At 41.0% G+C, this 23,945-nt stretch overlaps 2 long non-coding RNA genes across 3 annotated transcripts; both read right to left on the bottom strand.

The window, feature by feature from the left end:
• Positions 1-12,626: 12,626 nt before the first annotated feature.
• On the bottom strand, positions 12,627-16,497 carry LOC135498808 (uncharacterized). Its single transcript, XR_010449143.1, has 3 exons — positions 16,463-16,497; positions 13,673-13,785; positions 12,627-13,297 (listed from the first exon to the last, which is right to left on the bottom strand). It is a non-coding gene; the product is annotated as an uncharacterized LOC135498808 (long non-coding RNA).
• Positions 16,498-19,355: 2,858 nt separating this feature from the next.
• LOC135498814 (uncharacterized) lies at positions 19,356-21,455 on the bottom strand. Of its 2 annotated transcripts, none has more exons than XR_010449144.1 (3): positions 21,404-21,455; positions 20,814-20,920; positions 19,356-19,597 (listed from the first exon to the last, which is right to left on the bottom strand). It is a non-coding gene; the product is annotated as an uncharacterized LOC135498814 (long non-coding RNA). The 2 variants fall into 2 exon arrangements; XR_010449145.1 differs by lacking the exon at positions 21,404-21,455 and adding an exon at positions 21,301-21,378.
• Between the last annotated feature and the right edge of the window lie 2,490 nt (positions 21,456-23,945).

Raw genomic sequence — 23,945 nt, forward strand, 5'->3', positions numbered from 1 at the left:
CGTCTTCTAAAGCTGTGCTTCGGATTTATAGCAAACTAGCATTATACCCGTGGCGCAGCATGGGCCGAAAGATTGAATTCCAATGAAAATTTAATGCAATATCTAAGGAGCCATATCGGAGAGACAAATTAAACCAACCATTTGTCTACAGACCCAGACCCTGCAATGACGTGATGTATGCGTGCATATAAAAGTATATCAAATGGTCCGATAGACTATAGGGCCGGACACTTCTTTCCAGAAGGACAGTTTTCAACGTCTACACTCATGCACTAGTGCTATCACTATCAACGAAGTTGATTCCCTTGACCGCTATATGACCGTGAGATGCCACAGCCCATACCACCAAAAGCCATCAGTTGAGAAAATTAGTACCCACATCTGTGTAAGAAGACACCAGAATATGACCATTTATCAAGATAGGATAATCGGGCATATTGACAGATGATGATAGTTGTCCCGATGCTCTCTTCACAAACAATAGTTACACAGCGTGCGAAGTAATTATAAATACGTGCGACGAAGAGAGCACTGGGCACCAACACAATGTTATCATAAAATCTGATCAGATATTGTTTGACTTTCGACTGTATCTATTTCATATCAATTTTGAAAGCTATAAATATTTGTAATCATGTCAACTGCATCCGGTTAGCAGATTTTACGGGAGGTCATATGCGTATTATTTATTGCCAGCATCATGCTAGAAGCCAATCTAGGTTCATATAATCTCTGGCGTCTGTCGCATTATAAACTCTGGCACATCTGTTGGTGACCGCCGTCCCGACCTCATGATCTGGTCACACTAATGGAGCCGTTCCACCCAAAGGCCACACGTCTTGTACGTTCGGACAACTCATATGCGTATTCCTGTATATGTGTAGCGAAGATTACCGGTTAGAGTAATTTTCCAGAAAAAAAGGCAAGGACAGTTCATGTCAATTTTGAAAATAAATTTTAGCTCAATGGCTTTTCTGGGTCAATAACAAAGCTTGTTCCTCAGATAAAGGGCTGTTATTTTTTTTCCTTTATTCCTTTAACCCAAGTCCCCGAAGTTTTACTTGCATGAGACAACGAAATACCAAGAAGCCGATTTCTTTCCGGAATAAAAATCGTGAAGATGCAGTTTCTTTTGGCCCCAGGAATTTAATTTTTGAGATAATGTCATAAAATGTTTTTGAGCACCATCCGAATAAATTACTGTTTTTATACATCTGTCGGCTTTTATGAAATTCCGAAGCATAATCGTTGATATTCACATAGATTGAAGTATACTTTACGTTTTTACTGCCCACCTGGTAAGGGATGGATGCATCGAATCGCAATCATCACAACAATTTAAGCAGTATGAATAGCAGTCATTAGTGCAATAGCATCCCGCGAAGTTACTATTTATAGCTCACAAGGTCATTTGCATAAGATATTGATGACGTTTTAGTCACGTGACAGTCGGACAGCGACACTTATTTCTACGCATTTGAGCTTATTTCAAAGTTAATTATCTTTGACCCTGCATTGTTTTTAGCATGAATGATACCATAGAGTCAGAGAGAGAAATATTCAGAACAATTATGTAGTATTTCCAACACTCGGACATGTGCCAGATTGAATCTAACTGCCCTAGTTAGAAAGCCTGAATCCATTACGAAACCGCATGTTTGTCCGACATTGCCTGTAATTCAGCGATGGGGAAATAGAGGGCAGCAGCTGCAGTGACGTCATCTTCGCGGAATGCTATTACCGGTCCTGGTATGTAAAGAAGAGATTTCTCTGACCAACCGAATAGAATCTGAGACCAAAGGCATCCATAGCCATGGTCATTATCATCAATGTGAATTGGTCATTATTGGACACTATCAATCATATTCTCTCCTTTCCCTAAAGGCTTAACCTACCTTATGTGTAGGTGTGATTACTGGGAGACATTGCTTTTAGACCAAATTACAGCTGGCGATGCCACTGATCAGTGAAAGAAGGAATTAGGGACATAGAACAAGCTTGCTGACATTGGCAGGGTAATGAGGTAACATTCTAATGATACAATGGTAACATTTTGATGCTAAAATGTATGGAGGAATTTCGAGGTCGGTTCCTACCTAATGGGCGAGAGCACGATCGCGCACATGTTGCTTATCTATAGGTTGATAAGAGGGTTGACACCTATCATCAGATAAATGGTAAAATATATTGGACCATTTGTCCAGTAGAGAAGGAACATATCGGCAAACCTTGGGAAACTTGCGCAGTCCAAATATTCTTCTCTATTACTCGGGGAAATCAAATTATCTCAGATGGCTTATCATAAACCGCGAGATGAGAAATCGCGAAATCGCGAGATGAGTAATCATTATTTTCTGCCACAAGACTTTCTACTTCCCTGGACCATGACAATCACCGGCCATTTCTAATGCTGCTGTCCACCTCTCCATTCAATGATAGTAGGGCCGAAAACAATACAAAGGTTACTTGCAACTGCATGTTCATCTTGACCACAATGGATTTTGCAACTTATCAAGATATGTAATGTAATGTAATGTAAAATTTATATAGAGCGCCTTACCACCGTGAAAAAAACGTGTTCAAGGCGCTACTCCTCAAAAAGCTCCACGGAATAGCCATGCCTTCAGCTGACGCTTGAAGGAGGATATACCACGAGGTTCAGGATGCTGCATGTATCAAGATTATTTTCACGTTACGCTTGGCGGCACAAGTCGCCACACACAAGATTGACCGATAATACAGGGCACGCACCTGGTGAACGTCTGGTCATACCTAAATATAGCGCGGGATAGTCTGACAATCGAAAATGGGCCATAAATCGCATAGCGGAGTATATTTCAATGGGCCATCCAAAACAAGGATAGCTCCCTACTACAGCCTCGATCCGATGAATGTTCGCCTTTTCAGGCTCCATATTTGCAATACATCCATCCTATGGCGCATGGTACTCTCACCGAGGTTGGCATCTCGAGATTTCGCATACCGCATCTCGCGGTTTATAATAAGCCATCTCAGATGTATCCAGCGTTGATGACAATTTTCAGCATCGATCCCCGCGCCGATCTGACAGTTTCGCAACAATAAAAATTGGAATTGATATTGGCTTGCATCGTTCATTGTTAAAGCAAATGATCCTCAATCGTTTCGGCACGCCTAGCTATAGAGCAAATAAAATGCGTTTCTCCATGCATGATACGTCTGTTGTGGACTTAGCTTCGGTCGATCATCGATTGATTCTGTTGTGAAGATATTGCCATTGACAATAGCGTTTGATGTATAGTTACATCCGTCCTTCTCGGAGTGATTGACTGCAGTAAGTGACGATCGGCTTCATTAATAAAGTTTTTTTTCTGTCAAACGACCGAAGATCAAAGGGATGCAGGAGCCAGATTGACTTACAAGAAGTCGTCAAGTGTCACTTTACCATTTCACAGCACTTCGGCGCTTTTCTCTCTGGCACATGTGATTCATAGAAAACGACGCATTGAACAACTTATCACATATCTCTCCATTTGCAATTCATGTACATGTACTTGAATTGTGTGGTTTAGAAAACGAAATGTGCAAACTATCATCACATATTTCTCCATTTGCAATTCATGTACATGTACATGAATTGTGTGGTTTAGAAAACAAAATGTGCAAACTATCACATCGTTTTGAAATCATTAAAGTGTGTATAGGCCGACTATATATCGGGTTATTCAGAAAAAAATGTCTGTCTTTAAATATATCTAGGAGGTGGACAAACAACAAGTGACCAAATTTAACATTTCCATTGAGATATTTATATGAGTTAATCCTACATTTGCATCAATTTTATATACTTTCTGTGCGTCCATCTCTCAGAAATGAAAACTTTAAAAAACAGGCATTTTTTTCTGAACAACCCGATATACGAGATATGCAATGATACAAGTCTGAAATCTACTGTACAGTGAGACTTTCAACTATACACACTCACCTGACTTGCAACTGATCATCTCCAGCCAGGTGTACGTGACGAGGTGTCAGATCTGAACTAATTACATTCCAGCTAATTAGGTGTATCGCACGAAGTGTTTTCAACAGTGATGCGGCGTTTGCCAGGTCGATCCCATGGCTGAGTGGCTTGCTTTCCTAGTAGTTGGAAAGTAGATCCCAGGTTGTCGTATATACAGTAGAACCTCTCTATTAAGGACACCCTCTGGGCTGACAAGTGCGGTCCTTTATAAAGAGGTGTCCTGATTAGAGAGGTCAAATTGAATGGAAACAACCAGTTTTGGAGCAAAACTAGTGTCCTTAATAGAGAGGTTGTCCTTGAAAGAGAGGTGGAGGACCATGAATCAGCTTAACGCCGTACTAACAAGACGAATTAACGGTACCCTAAAGCGTCTTATGTTATTTTTGCTGATTTTGCAAAAAATATCGCGGGAAATAGTAATTCCGGTCACTACGTACTTTTGAATTTTTAAAAAACCTAACGAAATATTCTAATCCGCCAACACTTAATTCCTTTTTGAATTTTTCGCGAATTCCAAAAAAAGCACGAAAATTATGCGGTCTTCAGGAATCTTTTAAGAAAAGAAGGGCACATTTCTATTTTGCAATACATGTAGTCAAGAATTCATAAATGATTCAATAAATGAATTCATAAATGAATTCTTGATGTGTAAGTGTAACTAGTCGTTCAAGTTAGAGATTCCAGATTCCGCGTTAAAAAAGTGAGTTTAGCGTGAGAACACTGTCATACACATGAAGAGGCCCGCGCATGATTAGGCCCATACACCGATAAACTGTTACAATGAATCGATCAACCATGGTTACCGTGGGAAAGAGCCCACTTGACACTTAAAAATCCCATTTTACATCGATATTGATTGAATAAGATCTATATGATCAGTTTGCAGTTTCATTAAAGACGTTTTAACTAAAATGAAGCCGTGGGCGAGTACTATTCGATGTGATCCAATCATGTATACAATCTACATTTCACTTTTTTTACACTAGACTCGTATATAGTACGGCCAAAACTCAACTCCCGGCGGTTTCAAGTGCACCACTATTACCAATTATCAATGAAAGTTTCTCCTGTCCCAAAAGTTTGAGTCTGTATGCAGCACACAGATTGTTGGCCATGCACGTCGGCAGTTAAATACATTTTAAGTTTCAGCCTCTAAAGCTTCAATTAGGATCGCGCTTTTCAATATTTAAATAACAAATTTTGATTTGTGAACCCATAATTTAAGTGCAGGATTATCTAATAATTATGAAAATCAATTACGAGGAAAGACGATAATGACGCCAGATGCCCAATTAGCCTTCACTTCGATTTCGAATTACGTTAATCGTGCAATGGTGATACATTTACATGTACCAGCCAATGTTACACGTCCCAAATCATGCGCACAACTGTTAGAGGCCGCGTTAGAAGTGTAAGAAGTGTTAGAACTGTTAGAAGTTACTGGAGATCAATCCCTTTCAGCGGAGTCACGCAAAGTGAAAACTCATCACCGCGGTATGTTTATGATTTGTTCGACTGAATAAAGAATACTGAACTAATTTACAATGCCTCAAAACTATCATCAATTTTTGCCAGCAGAAAAATTATAAAATTTCATCAAATACACAACTGATCATGATGGCACCAGACAGCAAACATTGTTAATACACATCATGCTCACACGCGACATCTCCTTGACAGCGTTGCCTCCATATACATATCTTAATTGCAAATGGCTGGTCGTGACACTTGTGTTAAACGGTAAACTTTGAGCGCCCAAGGGTAAACAATATGGTTATGTTTTGCTTGATCGATGGGTTGAGAACACGAGCAGTCAAGTGCAGCAGGTGAAATCTTTATAACCACACTGGAGGACCATCGATCACGGTTTAATATTCTCCAAGTTTATAACTTAATCATGTTAATAGAGGGGTTCAGGTATTGATCAGAGAGCGAGAGCGGGGTGGCATCTTGACGAAGGACATCGCGCTGCTTATGGTCATAACAAGGGTCATAAATGAAATGAAACATGAGGTCTCTAATGGCTGGTAAGTCCAGAGAAATCATCCTCTTGCAAACAGGGCCTACAACACGACTTCGCATTGAGGAAGAAAGTATGTATCGAGTGAAATGGCCTGATATTGTCAGGATGAGAGAAATACACGTACACAAAACAATCAACTTGATAAGTCAACCTCAAAAAAATAAATCATCTCGTCTGACACTCTCCCGGTCTTCGGCCAGTCCAATGTCGGCTTTTCTGTACACCCGTTGAACTTCTCACATGGTCCGTAAATTAAGTGAGACTTGGCAACGATGATTGTCATTGACGATGCTTGTAGAATACTCGTCTGACTCTCGTTTTCGCCCTCGTTCTCGTTCTCGGATCAAAATCTGCACCTGTCTATTAATTGAGTTGGAAACGTGCTGGATATCTTCAAAGGCTGTGAAGTATTACAGGAAGGAAACCAGTGCTCGCCATTCCAGTATGGTTTGATGTTGGCAACGAAACCCTGGGAAAGGCAAGAGGGTATGTGAGCGTGACACATTTCACATGCACTTGATCAAGGCGTTCCTTTGGATCCAGAAATCCAGTCGGGTGTAGTGGTGCCTTTTGCAGGGAAAATAGCAAAAAATGCCCCGATTAATTATATCAGTAATGTTATTTGTAACTTGGTGATGGCATCTGAGCCATTTGCCGACGAGTTTGAATGCCAATTCGGACGAATGACGGAAGCAAAATCCCTATTGATGGAGTAGTTGTCTGGGGCACTTGGTATCCTTTTCATTCACTATGTATCGACCATTTCAGACATTCCTTGTACTTCTGACAGTGCTTACCTGGTCACGGCGCTTAACATCATAAAGGGCTCTTCAATTTCTTTTCGGAAAAACATCTGATTTCGAATGTGTAGCAGAATTAATCCGCATCCTAAGATTTCCAGCGCTAATGGCTGATGGTCACATGTACCAACACTTATGGCTAATGGGTACATGTACATGAATGTCAAATAACGAGCCGCCTCCAAACAGAATATGATCTCAGGCCTATGTTGGAAAATGTTATATCATGCGATAATTGAATGCTTTAGATATTCACAATCGTTGTATCAAAATGAAAGAAAAATGCATTCTTAGGTAACTATAAATAATGGGCAGCCTCTGGATACATTTCGAAGGAAAATAAACGCGCCCCTTTTTGCAAATGTTTATCAAGTTTGTTCACATTCCAGTAGGGAATCGGAAGTTTTGACTACTGAGTGAGGAATTCAATTACCTGCCAGATGTTAATGTATGGTGTCTGGGGGGTTTGTGGGGAGTGATTGGTCGCTATTGATCTTTTTATTCGGTTATCATCACAAACGCTAATCTGTGCCACATCCGCGACCTCTTGGTGTAATGGATGTCAGTACTGGCAGAGAACACCCTTTGATCTCCTCGGAGAATGGGGCATCTTCTGCATTCGAGGAAAAATCATAATCCCAGCATCTTGTTGTTTACCACCAATAAGCCTTAATTTGTCTGCCAATAAGCTTTTGTGCTGATCCGTTTCTCTCGCGGAGCAGAATCAGCGGATAAAGAAGAAAACTGGATGCAATATTGGATTATTTGAGGACGTTTCCACAGACTACTAATCCGACGGTGACAGCGATTCGATCGGGCATCGGTAAATCACGAAATAGAAAATGACAAAATAAAATGAAAACAGGAGAAATCTACTCTTAGCGAATTCAGGTCTGCGGATATTGGTTGAGGCCATGTAAAATGAGCGGAATGAGCGGAATAAGCGGAATGAGCGGATTCTGGGCTTCAATCACCTGGAAAAGCCAGTATTTGTCGCGATGATCGTCGCATTGCCTGAACTCTGAAGACGAAAGGAAGTACGGTATTACAGCGCTCCACACGGCTACCGACTGAACTAAACTGTCCCTACAGACCAGTTTTCATGCCCTCATTGTGATTCATGGCTTAACGACTGTAAAAAGCGATTTTCAAATAATCTTTGTGGCGTATCGAACATATTAAAACATAATGAATTCATTAAGTTCCATTTTGTATGAAAATATATCATATTTTGTACAGAATCCGCTCATTCCGCTAATTCTACATGGCCATTGGTTGATAGGAGGAAATGTATAACACGTGGAGGACAGCGATTTGTGGTCGGTTGCCTCGCTGTAATGAATGAAGAAAGAAATCATATTGTAGTCAGATCGATCTACCCGATTTAAAGAAGTTTGCTATACACCTTTCAAGAAATGGGGCGCTGAGTGTCCGAAATAGTGACGTTATAAGGGGAAACTAGGCCTTATGGTGGAGGGACAAAGAAGATAGTCATGGTTGACCAACACACTTGAATGCCTTTAATTTCGGACAAGGGGGAAAAAGTTAGTTCCAATGCAAGCCACCAATTTCGGGAAGCATGTATATTCCACTTATATAAACACCCATTGCTATTTCGTTTTATTTCGTTTCGATTTCATTTCTTACATCGTGGTATTCAAATGCCAAAGTGATTCCTTGGTGTGTTGACAGCAGGACATCCATAGAATATTCTGCGATATATCATGGCAACATGACAACGCAGACACTGCAGACTGATGAGAGAGCAAATTGAATTCGGCAGTCGCTGCCATGATCACGACAAGACGCTTATTGACAAAAACGAAGCGAGTGAATCCACAAACAGAAAGGGGTTTAGTGATGGATATAACTGTGTAGACGCTATTTAGCCGGTTGAAGGGCGCATGTACAAAAGACCTATTTTACGTATAGTATGCCTATGTGAAAAACAGACGCACCAGAATCGGCTAAATAGCGTCTACATTGACCTAGATGTGTGGTTCAAATTATTTTCGGGACAAACTGTGCCATCATTGTAGGCCTACAAAATTCAGTTCATTTTTAAGCATTATCCAAGAAGTGTAAAGGGACTGGTACAGATATGGTAAAACATGAAGAATGGTCGTCCTGTTAATCTAGCCTGAACAATGAAAGCAAACCCGAGTGTAGACGACATTGTGTGCTCATGTTTCGATTGTTGCTATGGCTGTAGGTGATGAGCTATAATCAGGCACATTGAGAAAAAAACGGCAAGAAAGCCAAGATGTGGCGGCAATGACGATACGGAACCGCTCCCTCTGGTCATGCAGCTCCACCATTCCATTATATCATCAATCTCCACAGCGCCATGGGATTGCTTCCTGTCTTGTTTGACAAAGCTGCTTTTGGGCTATTTGCTGTGATATCGAACACAACACTGTCTCCCCTTGTGGGACACGAAAATGACATTGCCGCTAGTTCTCTCACTATAGAGTGTCTCAATAGAAATGTTACACTTACAAAGTGGTTGATATCTATCATTATTTAGGCATTTACCTAAAACATACATAAGTATGCACTTAAAGAGCAAGCTCTCTCGATTAATTTGACACCCGCTGATTCACAATCCTTCCATGGTTGACTGCGCAGGACAGATTTTATTGACTCGTGTAAAATCTGACTTGCGCCAACCTTTCAGTGGTTGAACAGAGAGAGCTTGCTCTTCAAGTACATATGTATGTTTGAGGATAAATGCCAAAATGATAAAAGATATTAACCATTTTGTAAGTGTAAACACTTTTCTTTTGCCACTCTGTATACCCTCTGGCATGCAAACTGAACTAGTGGCGTTTGGATATACGCATTGTTCGCTGGGGCAGGCAAAAATGTTTACCCGAGGCATGCCCAGGTTCAATAGCCCCTTCCCCATGGGACCTTTGGCCAACTCGCGGTGGTGAAGAATAGCTGACGGATATACCGTATTGTAACAGATTTCAAAACGATAAATCGCCATTGTGACTGATCGATCATAGATATATCTATAGAATTTCAGTGATAGTGCCGCAGTGATTTTCATTGAAATAGGCATAAGGTAACCAAGCTTGTTGAATTATGAAGAAAAAAACAGCTTTTTTTCTCTCCATTGTGCCCTTAACGATGAAAAAAGATGTCTTTGTTGAAATTGTGATACTGATCATAAGCTAGAGTTGCTGTCCTTTGTCTTTGTCATGTAATTAAACATTCCTTTTGGCTAATTTTTTATTTTGACTTACGAAATACCCGTTGCACTTTATTGGACATTATTTAGTGCCGTTATTGCAAAAGGCGATTCTTCCAAGAAAGCAATTTTCCTAAAGAGAAATATTCACACTATTCCGGACCTGCTGTAAGAAGATGTCAAACGTGCCCTGGATAATTTACATAATAAAAACCAATGCACTTTTCCTCATCTAGTCTAGAGATATTACCATGGTTAATCAGGTTAGCAACTGGCCTGTTTGATCCAAACGGCGTATTCACCAGAATCAGTGATGTCGAGAATATTGAACAGACAAATTTCTATGAATTAGTTTAACATTAGCTTTACCTGTGTCAGTAAACTCGCCGCCTGACCTGACACATAGAAACCAAACCCCATCTGTTGCAAAGCATGTCACCAAAATATTCAATTTGCTGTATCTCTGGACTTCAATATATTTTGATCAAACATAACTTGATGTGGTGCAATATATATTTCACGCTGGCCAAAAAGCAGGAATAATGGCCTCTAAAGAGCTCACGAATGTGGAGTGTATCGCCCCGGCGACTTCTAGACAATGAGTCTCTCTGTCTTAGCGGCAATCAAACTTGCTTTGGATTCAGACGCCCTTTAAAAAGGTATTAGTGCCAATATTAACAAGTTAAGGAGCAGGGTCGGAAGAAATATATATATTTCAGCAAAGATAATGTCGCTCTCAAGGAACGTGATGAAATAAACAGCAAAATTTATATTTCCATCCTCCTATAGCAGCAGACATTTGGATCATAAGTCGCATGAGCACACCATAATTGCGTGAACTATAACCGCGGACCTGAACCTGAACATTGGTATAGATCAAAGAGATCATTCACATTGATAGAAAACTTTGTATCCAGGTTGGTCTCCCCATCTCCTATATATATTTGTCTTCGATCAAACATGACCTATTTGACACCAATCTGCCACTAACCCAGACAGGGAAGATGTTCTCAGAAGAAATTGCAAATTTTGCCCTCGGCCAGCACTTTATCTGATAATGTTACTTGGCCAAGGGTTGGATCATGTCAGTTCAAGTCAGACATACGCCACTGGGCGCGTGGCAGACAGGTGCAGGCAGTAGAAAACGTACGCTATGGAAGGGGGTCCTATTATAGGTAGTACGCTGTCATAGGCGTTGCCAAATGGGTTAGGGATGCGAACGACCCAATTTCAATAAATATCTTTGAATTGTTGACCATTTCGTTAATTTGCCCTTACCAATTTAGGCTCATCGATCCCGATGAAAGTTGTTTCGTGGGAAAAGCTGTAATGCGGACATATTCTTATCACAGAAAAGCCGAACTAAGGCATGCCACCAGGAAATGTGGTGTTGATTCCCCACGGTACGATAGGTCCCGTCCATTCCGTAAGTTTCTCTGAATGCATATCATTCTATTTTCAACATCGATGACTACGCTTCATTTGACGGAAAATTAGCTTACATCAAAGACCTTCCTTCCAATCAGCTTTTCGTTCACTCGCTGTAGTATTAATTCGCAAATGATCAAAGATTGACGAAGCTAGCTTTGCTTGAAATTACTACGTATGATAAAGGGCGAAGCAGTACCAATTATGCTTTTTCTGCGGCTATGCCCATTACAACATTTTCTCTGTAGACTTGGTTATAAGGAATATGCATCACAGCTCGCCCAGATATCCTGTCTCCGGCAATGAAACTGTACGCTCAAAGCACAAAAACGGGCACACTACGTATGATCTCACAATGAGCGAATCGGTATTTTTTGTACAATGTCATTCAAACGTGTTCGTCCCGTTATTTGTTTAACAGTGCGATCGCGACTGCGACCATGAATTTTTTAAATATCCCCCTCCCCTTACGAGCGATTAAAATCTCTGCTACATGTACCTGGGATGCATGCGACGATAATTGCTCTTCTGCTGTGGGTCATCGCAGGTACCTGACAGGACAACAATCGGTAAATCATATCAAACCCAGCGATTACAAGTTTTAACCGCAGACGAGTAACCTTTCTGTCGCACATAACAGCACTGATAATCGCAGGTTGCAGGTAGCAGCGATTTAAATCGCTCGTTTGTACGGCGCTTAAGGCTAATGGAATGGCTTGATATGCGTAAAGGCGACGAATTGCCAATTCCAGAGGATCCTTATTAAAAAAGCTGTAGTCGAGGAAATGTATTTATTTGATGAACTATGGTGATATTATCGTGGCAGACGTCGTAATGGACACTGTCGTTGACAGAGCGACGAGCGCAAAAGGCGAAGTAATCATGTAGAGTTGGCGTCCCGTAAAGATGAATACTGAGTGATCACGATAACAAAATAAAGTAGAACCTCTCTATTCAGGACACCCTCGGGACTGACAAGCGGTATCCTTAATAGAGAGGCACCCTGATAAGAGAGATCAAATTAAGAACCAATTTGGGACCAAAACTGGTGTCCTTGGTGGAGAGGTTGTCCTTAATAGAGAGGTGTCCACTAAGGGAGGTTCCACAGTGCACTAGAGAAACCGGATCGCAGATTGGTCGATTAGTGATGCGAAGCAAACAACAGAAATTTCATGATTTGATAGGCTTAGATCTATTTGGCTGTAAAAGTGTCACAGATAAAGTCTTAGAAGTTTATAACAGATGTGTGACCGTCATACCAAAAGTACCAAGCCGAATGTCGCTTTTTCGTAAACATGAAAGAAAAATATATGTCGTCATATGTCAGTGGTCACCAGCATGATTACCATTCTCGCTTCGGCAAACAACATGTTGCGTAATTCTTCTTGCACTCGCATGAATTACGAATTCCATATTTGTTATTGTACTGTTTATCATTGTGATATGAGATGAACAGAAAATAAAACTTCTAATCTGGAGCCTTTTGATTTACGGTCACACGGTCAAAGCATACTTTTGCGAGTCGGTCGTCATCTCATAGTAATTAATTATTAAACAAACGCTTGTTGATTTCAATGAACTTTCAATGTACGCAATAAAAACGGGAGGTACATGCTATTGCTTTTGGATCGTTAGTTGTTTTTCTCTTTATAATTTTTGGACCACATTATTCAATTTTTTCATGCCTTTCTTTATGCCATTCTTAGCCATTTTGCCTACTTTCTTCACGCCGTTTTGGATAGCATGGCTAACTTTCGTCGCACCACTTTTTATCTTTTTGCCAAAGTTTTTCACATGGTCCAAAATATCAGCCCGAGTTTGTAGCTTCTTCTCACCGTTGGCCGCCCCTAAAACAACCAAAAATGAGCGCGGTAAGTGTGTGCCAGAAGCAAATTCATAAATAATAATTAACATATATACAGGTAAGAACAAACGCGTGGGTATTTTGTCGACCCCATATTTCATTATCAACATCTTCTCCAGTAAAGGATCGAGATTTTGTAAATTGCTAATAAAAGTGTTTTTCATATTGTTCTGGCCAAAAGGTACTTTGTTGAACTCAGGAATGTGAGCAGATCACATTCACCAAAAGATAGCGGTCGACGTGCACAACACCAGATTGTCTCCAAACGTCGTTGCAACAAATCTAGATCCTTGAAAAGGGATATTTATACGTTAGTCAGTTTGACTTCACCTCAACAAGAATGATTCAAGATACTCACCATCAGCGCCAAAGTGCATGCCAATAACCGCGACGACAAGGATGATGATCAACACACGATTCATGGTGTTTGTTGTCCGGCAGCAGTAGATGATGATGATTTAGTTTGTACTTCTGGCAAAAGATAGACAAGACGATTGGAAAGTACATCCTTATTTGTGATCTTTATAAAATATGCATACTAAACATCCAGTAGTATTGCCTCCGTTACCTCTGCGCATACCACTGAAGAAATAAGTGTCATTTTTTTGTTTATCGCGCACCTTACTTTACGGTGCACCACACCCAAATTTGATCTGATTCTGCCGTATGCAATGTACACTATCTGTATACGGTATACAAAGCACCATATGGTGAGCCCGTTTTTCGAAGAGCTCACTTTCAATGGCCACTGCTCGGCTGATATGACCTGGATTTTAAAACAACATCACAGGGTTGGCCCTTTTAGTCTTCTCTAAAAACTGTGTAAGTTTCAACTCGGAGCATATTGTGGTTTTCGAATGAGACTCAAAATCGCTACACTTGCCAATATATCTGACCACTGATCGAGCAATAGCGATGGTAAGTGGCATCACGCTAACGTGTTTCCATTGTGTGAACAACGATGCCGTTTATGAGTGAGTAATAGCCGATCAACTAGTTTGAAATAGATTGCATAAAAATGCATACTGTACTTTTCGTCAAGGGATTGGCGCGCATTGTCTGTAAAGCTTAGCAATGTCAATACACTGAGGGTCAAGATGAAAATATGTTGATGTTACCTAACGGTTTTCTGTCAGCCCCACGCTGAATGGAAAAATTTCCCAACAAATGCATAAGACATTTCCGTTCCAAAACAATAGAAAACCCTAGTACATTTACGTAGCGTTACAAGGAAATGCACATGATTTTTGTGCAAAATGAACATAAAACAGACTTTCACATTTTTTTCACGAAGAGGTTATATTTAAGGAATTGAACCCGAGGCGGAGGACATTGGTTGAGTTACCAAGACACTCGAGGGTGACCAAGGTCCGAAGCCGAGGGTTCAATTTCTATTCTAAAATACCTCAAAATTAAAAAGATAGGCCACGAAAATAACTTGAATATGTGCGAATTTGGCCAATTCCTCCATCGCCGGCCCGGAGCGCCGTTGTTTACATTATGTTTCGGCAACGTTACAGAAAATGAGACATGTACATTTGGTACAGCGCGCATAGGAAGGGCTTACTGGACTTTCCGCAACGAAACGAAACGAGCGAAATGGGGGAGCGACCATTATGTTTTACCCCGGTACGTCAAGTTCGATACATGGTGTCAGTCACCAGTGAGTGATGACCCACATCCACCCAGGCAGCTGAGACACATGTCTTGTTGGACATGCCTACCGATTTTTACTAAATAAAAGCATAACTTCACTTCACACTTTTCGGGGTTGAAAATGTACTCACGTAAATCACCAAAATTACATGCCAAATTCGCACATGACCTGTTATTTCTCAAAGCTTGGAAGCTCAAATGTCTGAATGTATTGTATGCGCGTAATGTATACTCTCAGCAAGCGAATAGTTTTGATCGTCGGTTTTTGATACGAATCATTTCCTGTATGGCCGTTACAAGCCGTTGTCTGAATATGATGTGAACCTGTTTTCCGTTCAATGCTGCTCCCTGTGACGCTGTACCCGCAAATGTTCAATAAACAAAATGCTGATAATGACTTACACGGCTTGTTCGCATCGTAAATATATTGGTACCCGGGTTAACTGTCTTTGCGTTTGGCTTGATTTTACAACGATTACTCCCCATGTAACCACGATCTAGGATGGACAGGCTGTGTATTATGAATAGGAAAAGTCACCTAGGGACCGTTGCGTAGAATACTTTTTTGGCGAAATATTGCGCAAAGTCCAGTAAGCCCATAGAAAGTCCGCATCGGCTCGCTCAAGTGATTCTAAAATCCGCGCAAATGGGCTATTTGGAGCGTTTTTCTCGGCAAATATGTGTAGTGCTCATTAAAAAACTTAGGGTGGTTGATGCTTCCTTGGCTGATTTGTGTTTGAAGCAGTGTTTTGAGAGCCTCAAACTTCTGAAGTGAGCTGAAATTCCATTGGGGTGACGTGTGCATGGTTTCCACATTTTAGTGCAACCCGAGGGAACTTTGGTAAAGCATCTTGGTTGCGTGTCCAAAACACTCCACTCTCAGAACGAGGCTTATGCATTTTCCATTTAAAAGTTGACTTACGGTACCAAGGTATTTTAGAATCATGATCATTGTCGAGCATAAACCTGTACATTTCTTTCGAGCGCTACAAGTGAATTAGATGTCTGTGATAATATGACGAGTCAAATATTCTGAAATGGGTTTATTGACCTAGTGACTCCGACTTCAGCCCTTTGTTCCCAAACCTCGGCCAAATTAAGGCTTAGTTGGCAAAATTGTTGTATCCAAGGTCATACCAATTCAATTAGAAGTTGTTTTTATGTTTCTGTCAATAATCCAATTTTCTGATGCCCACCCATGCCTGATATTGCCCATCTGCTGACCGATACTGGCATCGGTTTTCGTAACAAAGACAATATGGAGGTTGAGATCAGAGACTTAGCGTGGATCCTTACACGAGTACGGATCGCAATGTACACAAAATAAGTCATTTATCTACATAGTTTTATCCGTATACGTGTAAGGATATGTGATAAGACGCTGTTTTAAACATCTCTAATACATGTACATGTAGTAACGTAGCTAGGGGCGTCTTGATACAGAACAAAAGCGAAGAATATTTCAAACAAAACGGATGTCACAGATACATACCTTACGATTCGAGATCTGTTTGTGATATGTGGTTGGATGATGCATTTCGAGGTATAGAAGTAAGACAGCTGCTCGAAGGGACTTCAGATTTTCACACAGGCCAAGGCAATTAATGCCAGGCTAGTGTGACATTGTTCAAGGTTAAGGTTATCTTTCCTACCTGTATCACATGTATTGTGTTAGAAATACCAGCAAAAGAGTACTATAGTACATAAACAGTTAGTAATTACTTTGTGGCAAAATTAAGATAGACTTCCCCTTCTTCTTCTTCTTCTTCTTCAGCGTTCGCTCTGCACTTAAAGGCGATTTTCTCCAGGGAGTTTTCCTCCCCCAAGGGGATGAGCGTTTTTTGCATGCCACTGTCGTTAGGCGCAAACTGGGTTTATTGATCTAGTGACACCGACTTCGGCCCTCATTGTCGGTATTGATAATTGTCTTTTTAAACACCGCTCAGTTAACGCTCAGTTGACGCTATCGTTTTTTTTCCAAACCTCGGCCAAATTAAAGCACCTCTGTTCTGACCGTCACTTCAACTTCACCTTTGCGATGTGCGGTAAGACAACTCATACCTCCACTTCAATATCAATTCCTTGAGCCGGGTACCTGGGTCCCAATGGTAGTTGACTGTCTTACGAAGTATCCCCTTACTCATTAAATCCCTGAACCTAATATACCATTACTGCGGCCTCCTGCCAAAATTCAAACCGGTTTATTCAAGAGCTTCATGCGCTGAATTCCACGTTCGGGCCCACAGCACCTGCCACTCAACGCCGATAGTGACAGTGGCTTCTAAAATCTCAGTTACTTTCCCGCATTGAAACCTACACATATTATGCAGTTCATATATAACCGACATGTCTCTTAGTGAATGATTGTGCTACTTGCACATACATGTTTGTCGGTGGGTAACACAAGCAACAAGTACATGTACATGTATATGACTACGTCACAAAGTCTCTGCAATGGTCATTTTTATCACAGCAGTCTCTTATTAGTCTGGCGCAAGCCAGGCGTTTATTGTACTAGACGTTTTTCCACCTCAATGTATCTGTGTATCTGCGTAAGATTACTTCGAGCTGGAGCTAAGAATAGTGTACGAGGACGGTTTTATTTCTTTGCAAATTAGTTTCCACTTGGCCTCTTCTCAGGTCAGCAATATATACTTTGGAACATTCGACAGACGGTCGTACGGCCTCCAGCCATTTTCTTCGGTTGCCAAGATCGCAACGTATTTTTTTCCGCATTTTGATTCTTTCTCTTGTCGATCCAATTTGTTTACGTTATACCATGACAATGTTATTCTGACCAGTTTAGTTTACTTTTCACTGTTGACCCTAAAGAGATTCCCGTACGCTATTTTGCAGCAGTTTTGGTAACGCAAGCGCATCGTGGCAATTTCGGAGTTTCCGGCGAAGTGGTTGGCATCGGTTCAACCGCAACTTCAAAGATGTCATCAAATCAAAGTCGACCATGGTTTCACAAATTTTGATTCTAGATAGAACGAATTTCCAGCCAAATGATTTTGCAGAATTTGCGTAAAACTTATCTATCATCTCAGATTCACTAATAGGGCATAGGTCTACACACGCAACCTTTTTATTTTTCACAATTGAACGAATTAACTAAATCAGATACACCGGTAAAAGCTCCTCTTTTGTCAGCCTAGTCGTGGTACCATATTCGACCTTTGTGAATTACTCCGCGAACATCTATCCGAACTACTAATCTTGCTGACACGTAGTGCCCGAATAGACGGGTCATAGGTCAAACATACTACGACACCCCTAGATTCTGGCGGTGACGCGGCATGTGACATAGGGGAGTGTCCAGGGTCTATGGTGCAGCCATTTTGAATTGCTAATCAAGTAGACCCTAGATGTAAAGGTTGATGTTGAAAAGCTGTTAAATGCACAAACATGACCAAAACCATTTGTAGCCGACCAAATAATTGTAAAATTGTGAAATCATCTCAGGGTGTATACAGATAAAGAAGCCTTATACCTAAATATAAAAACAAATTATCTGTAAAGATTTTTAAAATAATGTAATCGAGTAAGCTGAATTTATTACCGCTTCCTTGTCACGCTTTCAGCGGTATCAGTGTAAATTTAAGTGTAAACATTTTGCTCTAATGAGTATAATATTCTTGATTGTTCAATTTCGCTGAAAAAGACGACTGTAGACCTTGGTTGAGTAAGCTTCCCAATGCTGAACAATTTCTATTAGACGTCCAGTGCTCCTTCATTCAATTCCCGCAATAAGCAATATGCCGCGTGTCAAAGGCTGTCATTGGTACCCGCGCCTATAGCAGGCCGCACAAACGAGCAGATTTCGTTGCTGCAGTCTGCGATTATAATCGACCCGACAAAAATATATCTCATGAATTATGCGGGTATAACCGGTATTAATCGCTGGGTCATATTGATCGAAGATGGTTTCGATCGCCGATCCTTGCAGTGAGCACCTGCGATGACCAACGCACACCAGCGGTTTTTGTTGCTTGCGATCATGTTCGATGGTCGCAGCGATTTAAATCGCTTGTTTGCGGGGCGCTTCGGTCTACAAAAATATCAAAGAGCTCATCAAGTGTTCAAGTATTTGAAAACCATAGGAATCACGTGTCTTGCCCGTTTTACCTCAAAGTTGAACGAATTCAGACTTTGCCAAATACACCGTCCATTGTTGTCTTAGTATAACAAAGCCCGCTCGAAACTTGGGCTAAATTTATATCGTTCTGCAGACTTATCAAAGGATAAATCTTGATAACATCGACCCCACGGAAGATCGCTCAGGGTGGTCGACTGGCCTCAACCGGCAAGTGACAAATACACGTATTGAGCCTAGTTTGGTATCTAACCCTTAATGGACAACACAATAACAATGCATCTTTGATAATTAACTTTATTTCACTCCAAGATGCCACTATCCCCGAAAGAGTGGTCAATGATCTCTTTCTGTTTTGGCATGCGAACTCGGTTTCTTTCTTCGTCTAATTGAATACATCCTTTATTTTACCAAGGACTTTCTTTCCGGTATTCTTTACAAAGTTACCAAACTTCTTTGCGCCACTTTTAATGTGTGAAAACACCCCTCCACGTTTTTGCATTGCCTCTGAACTGGTAGCAGTGACAGCGCCTGAAAGAAATAACCAGATAATAATGAATACATATAAAGTAATCTGTCAATGTCATGTAAAGGTCCAAAATTATTTCTAAATGACAAATTTATACGACCACACTGTATTGTCAAATAATCATTGGCTAAAACAAAGTGACGTAATGGTCAATAAGAAATGATGTTGCAAGCTCGAAAGTGATATTGCCTTTTGACTTTTATTAACATTGCCCGCCACGTATTAGAGTGAATGTCATCGCGCCGGGATGCATTCTGCCCCGAAGCTTTGCAAAGGATGGCAATGCAACACTTTCGGCATTTGAAAATTTGTTAAAAAATTGGTCCCACGTAAAGTTTCAGTGGCTAAGCCATGGTCGGCCGACTGATCAACACCGCTCCGTGAGACTACTGTAATTGCCGCAAACAAATGAGGCGCGGCTACGATGGAGAAAGAGTTATCAGCTTGGCGCTTGAAAGGTTTTTAATTCAAAACTTTCCGTGTATGTTTTCACTGGACGATGCGATTTTGCATGAATCGCACAGCGCATGCGGCACCATGAGCAAAAGCCTTTGTTGGTTCAGCGTGGGTACCGATGCGACCGATAAAGGGCTGTTTCTACCGAACGCGGTTATCGCAGCGGTTTGCGATCCGTTTGTCGTTGCGACGGTCGCAGAGGATCATTTTCATGGATTACCCAATAACAGTTTCCACCAGTAGGGCCTACAGTGCGATTCAGTCAAATTGCGTCAGCCGCTCCGATCATCGCTGGAAATCACTTTCAGACTGATTTTAATGCGATTACCCGCACGGGTACCAATCAGAATGTTCGTTATACCGCCTAATAATAGTTTGTGAACTCATACGGAAATACTGGTGAAACTTGTCTTCGTACGAATAAAGTTCTCTCACAAGCTGATGATACTCCCCATATTTCTTTCTCTTCTGGAATATATCATGAACCCATATTCTATGCTGCCTCTTTCGATTTCCTGTCCTGGTATAAAGATACAAGGCCAAAATCTCATCTAATTCAACGTCTGTTTCTTGCATGTCAGCCATTTGCAAAAACACTTCGGATGTCTCGTTGCGATTACTCGCGAGATTTCCCCTATTCGGTGGGAACTGTAAATCGACAAAATCGTCGCGATGATCGCTCCGTCGGTCGCAGCGGTTTTGGTGGAAACAGGCCTTGCTGTAAACTGGCTGGATTTTTTTACAAAACTAATTCTTACTCACCATCTGCGCCCATTTGCATGCCAACTAGGGCAACAACCAATAGGATGATCAGTACACGATTCATGGTGTCAGACGACCGTACGTAGATGATGATTTGATAAATATTCCTGTTAAAAGAACAAATACAATCATGAAGTAGAATTATAGAAATTATACTTAACATGTATACTGTAGCGCAATTTACAATACGAATTAATCTTCACCCAGAAGGTTCCGAGACCGCCAAGTCCCTCAAACGAGCTTATCAGACTGCCTTCCGTTTTTGCCCCTTAAGCAATCAAATGAAGACAGACCTAAACCAATACACGGTTCATTGTTCTTTAACAAAGCCCGCTCGCCCCTAGGCCTAATTTTCCATTGTTCTACTATCTTATCAAAGGATTACTAGGACAAATTCTGTTAAAAGTGCCCCCCACCCCCATAAAATAGCTTTCATGTGGGTCGATCTATGCTACTTCTGTAATGGATGAGTGTTAGAAGTTGTTACTGTTAAAGAATAGCGAGAATCTTTCCAACTGCGTCTGGGCAGCCTAAATGTTCTAAACAAACAGAGACAAGGCGAAAGACAGGAACTTTTGCTTCATACATACCTTTTGCCAGCAGAATCAGAAATGATCTGTCTATAGTTTATTCAGCGACATCTCTCTTTAGAACCACTTTAGGCACTTATATTTTGATGTTCGCATTCCATGACGACATTCCAGAAGAACAAATCAGTACAAAGGGCACGGCAAAGTGGACACTGTTTCTTGACTCGGTGGCGTAGGCTCTGGGTGCAGATTGTGCATGTACAACTCCTCCCTCCCCACAAAACAGCAGTGGAGGTTCACTTCTCAAAATATTTAATTTTTACAGGCTAGAAAGACCCTGATTTGAATAAGGAAAATTCAAATCTTGAGATTCTAATTCAAATCTTTAATTTTGAGGTTTTTTTAGGGACTGTCCGAGACCCCATTCCAATTTTAAACCATTCACGCAGAGTCATTAAATAAGGTCCACCAACATGTACATGTACCTAAGATGTGCTGCTCCCCCCCCCCCCTTGGGGACGATGCCTGTCTTATGATTGGTCTAAGAGTATGTTCTTATCAACACATGTCCTGTCGTGAATAATTGTTTGAATGTTGTCAAAATAAGGATAGCGACAATATTCGCCAGCGATTATTTCATAAGTAGTGTGGCATATGATATAGCTATGAGTGTGGTAGAGTTGTAATAACCGTAAACCTAATAATATCTTCACTGCGGCCACCCTCAAAAAGTACATTATTCATCAACTGAAATACCGTGTGCTTTTGACGCAGGGCCCGTATACCGGGAAACACCTGCACCTGCACCTACAATGTACTAAAATCATTCCCTGCTTTTGTTTGGGGACACTGTCAGAGAAGCGGTTATGTCTTTGCAATAGAATATTTTCACGGGGGGGGGGGGGCGTTTGCTAATTTCGTGGTCCCAAGCCGAGAGTTCTTGTGACAATATTTCGTCTCAATTGTTTTTGTTCACATATGCAGTATCTTACTTCCTTCTTCGTTTGGGAGTGTACATGTAGAAGCTCATGCCATAATGGGTGAGCGGGTTAGATATTCTCGCGAGAAAAATTTTGATTGCGGAGGGGTCCTGCTTGCTGTCGAAGGTTATCCTGGATAGTGTTCATTCGGAAACTTCATACTCAGAAACCACAAAGGCACACCCCTTCCTGCTACCTTGATACTTCTGGCTCTCATTGGAAAGCTTTTCTTTTGCAGTAATGTGTTTTTGGCCATACCAGATATCTTAACTAAGCCCTTCCGATATAGGAATAGCGAGTAACTCGTATCAAATTGCAGAAGTGCATCACAGACCACGACATGTTTCCCGATTGCACCATATACATGTACATGTATTTGAGGAATAGTACATTGTTCATGGATATAATGTAAGATATACGTTCTGTTATTATCATCGTTATTCAGCAAAGGTTCTTTCAAGTAACTGGTCTTTACGAAATTACCTCAGTCAAGCAAATGGAAAAGAAAAGCAATTTGTCAGAGTGCATTTTTTTCCTTTGATATGGTTGTGAAAGTCGGAATATCAAAGCCTGAAGCCGTAGAAGAAGAAACTGATCAACTACACAACTGACATAGTTCTTACTATCATGACTTTAGCTACTTGTACATGGCTTCAGCAAACTTGCAACATAAAGTGAATAAACAGAACTGGCTACAAATAAATAATGTACACTGTTTTTCCGCATTTTGTTTGACATTGGGTGTACGAGTTTAGCGTACGAGGACGGTTTTATTTCTTTGCAAATAAGTTTCCACTTGGCCTCTTCTCAGGTCAGCAATATATACTTTGGAACATTCGACAGACGATCGTACGGCCTCCAGCCATTTTCTTCGGTTGCCAAGATCGCAACGTATTTTTTTCCGCATTTTGATTCTTTCTCTTGTCGATCCAATTTGTTTACGTTATACCATGACAATGTTATTCTGACCAGTTTAGTTTACTTTTCGCTGTTGACCCTAAAGAGATTCCCGTACGCTATTTTGCAGCAGTTTTGGTAACGCAAGCGCATCGTGGCAATTTCGGAGTTTCGAAGTGGTTGGCATCGGTTCAGCCGCAACTTCAAAGATGTCATCAAATCAAAGTCGACCATGGTTTCACAAATTTTGATTCTATAGATAGAACGAATTTCCAGCCAAATGATTTTGCAGAATTTGCGTAACACTTATCTATCATCTCAGATTCACTAATAGGGCATAGGTCTACACACGCAACCTTTTTATTTTTCACAATTGAACGAATTAACATAATCAGATACACCGGTAAAAGCTCCTATTCGACCATTGTGAATTACTCCGCGAACATCTATCCGAACTACTAATCGTGCTGACACGTAGTGCCCGAATAGACGGGTCATAGGTCAAACATACTACGACACCCCTAGATTATGGCGGTGACGCGGCATATGACATAGGGGAGTGTCCAGGGTCTATGGTGCAGCCACTTTGAATTGCTAATCAAGTAGACCCTAGATGTAGAGGTTGATGTTGAAAAGCTGTCAAATGCACTAACATGACCAAAACCATTTGTTGCCGACCAAATAATTGTAAAATTGTGAAATCATCTCAGGGTGTATACAGATAA

The sequence above is a fragment of the Lineus longissimus genome, chromosome 1 (genome assembly GCF_910592395.1).
Source record: "Lineus longissimus chromosome 1, tnLinLong1.2, whole genome shotgun sequence".
NCBI classification, from domain to species: domain Eukaryota; kingdom Metazoa; phylum Nemertea; class Pilidiophora; order Heteronemertea; family Lineidae; genus Lineus; species Lineus longissimus.